Here is a 2,059-nt window from a genome sequence, read left to right as displayed (position 1 = left end):
CTTTTTTCTCCTTCCCACAAAAGGATACCACTAAGTGGAGAAGGCTACTCTATATATGCCCCGCTTCATCTTTGAAGGCAATTCAAAGATGATTGTCATTTTCTTTCTCCGGTGAAAGGGAATCCTGGGTTGTGTAGTCCTGGAAAGATTGCAAGCCACTCACCAACCCATTGTAAGGTTCGATAGTTGTTAATTATTATTAACCTGATGTAAAATTGATTTAGGTTTACATTGTAGACACATACAATGATTAAAGAAGTGAAGAAGTGAGGTGAAGAGGGGAAATGAATGTGCTGTGAAGCTTTCATCCATACAGCTTGATGTGTGGGGGATGTGATTATAAAATAGGAGTCAGAGTGAGAGAAATGTGGGTTTTTTTTCCATACTGGCTAAGGGCAGGTGCAGGCAAGGGACATGGTTTTTTTTTATAATCTGTGATTTATAATACTACTGAAGTGAGCTAAGAAGCCTTGACCCTTACTAGTAATATTACTACTACAACGGCTTCTTATTTATTCAATTTATATCTCACCTTACCACTCAGAGAACATTTTTCCTATTACTACATCTTCATCACCCAAGGAAAAACAAATTTATTTAACCTATTTTAAAAATGGATCAATGGATATACAGTAAAATAGAATACACTTTATGTCATAGTCTTATTTCAAGACTTATTCCACTCCTTGACCTTTCATAGACTTCGTCTTATCGGTTCTAGAATCTTCAGTTCCCAATCTAGTATTAATTATTGTTGCTGTTTCTGCTGTTGTTACTACCGTACATCCTGTTTTCTCCTTATTTGGGAGTGTACCTTTCTATACAGAAGCATCTGCTCAGCATTAAGCTTCAAACAACCTTCATATGCAAATCTTCCTCCACTGAGTTCCTGTGCCAGAACCATTCCTCACAATTGTGGTCTGCTGTAAAATTAGTACGGTAACCAAGGTCATTGATTATAGCTATTTGTTTTGTTCAGCTGGCACAAATATAATTCTGTGAAGGTTTATGTAACTGGTTTAAACCCACCTGGCATCCTGCAACTCCCAGAATTTGTTGGCCATCCTAGCTGAGAATTCTGGAAGTTGAAGGCCCAATTTGAGGGAAGGCTAGTCTAAAAACCTATGTATGTATATGTGGGAAACAGATCCTATGAAATCAAGGTTACTTATTCCAGAGAGGTTTGGGAGCCAAGAGGAAAAAAGTGCATAAACATTCCCAATATTCCTGCCTCCTATTTACCCCACTACAACAAACCTGTGAGGATTGTTGGGCTGAGATAGAATGACTGGCCTAAGTCACCCCACCACAGTGGTGAAATCCAATTTTTTTTACTGCCGGTTCTGTGGGTGTGGCTTGGTGGGCGTGGTGTGGTGTGGCTTGGTGGGCATGGCTTGGTGGGTATGGCAGGGGAAGGATACTGCAAAATCTCCATTCCCACTCCACTCCAGGGGAAGGATACTGCAAAATCTCCATTCCCACCCCACTCCAGGGGAAAGATACTGTAAAAGCTCCATTCCCACCCCACTCCAGGGGAAGGATACTGTAAAATCTCCATTCCCACCCCACTCTAGGGGAAAGATACTGTAAAATCTCCATTCCCACCCCACTCTGGGGCCAGCCAGAGGTGGTATTTGCTGGTTCTCTGAACTACTCAAAATTTCCACTGCCGGTTCTCCAAACAGCTCAAAATTTCCGCTACTGGTTCTCCAGAACCTGTCAGAACCTGCTGGTTTTCACCCTTGCCCCACCAGCTTTCATGCCTAAAACAGGCCTAAAACTCACATTAGATCCTGGGCCAAATAACAATTCTTTTAATGTTATTTAGTATTAATTATTATTACAGTATCATCTTCAGTTCTAGACAGCACCAGTACTAACCTGTAGTCAAAGAATGTGTGTTTTCGCATAGACGCTTAATCTCATAAAAATATCTTGGGTCGAAGCCATTCATGTTTCAGTATCTGAAACAGTTAAACATCTATATAAAAAGAAAAGATAGATAGATATAGTTTTTTATGAGAATAGATTTTCCAAGGGGTCTAGTCCCTGTTAGCTT

The sequence above is a fragment of the Pituophis catenifer genome, unplaced genomic scaffold (assembly GCF_029215685.1).
Source record: "Pituophis catenifer annectens isolate HBS135680 unplaced genomic scaffold, rPitCat1.0.hap2 SCAF_2, whole genome shotgun sequence".
NCBI lineage: Eukaryota > Metazoa > Chordata > Lepidosauria > Squamata > Colubridae > Pituophis > Pituophis catenifer.
The sequence above is the reverse complement of the archived record's forward strand: the minus strand, read 5'-3'. Positions refer to the sequence as shown.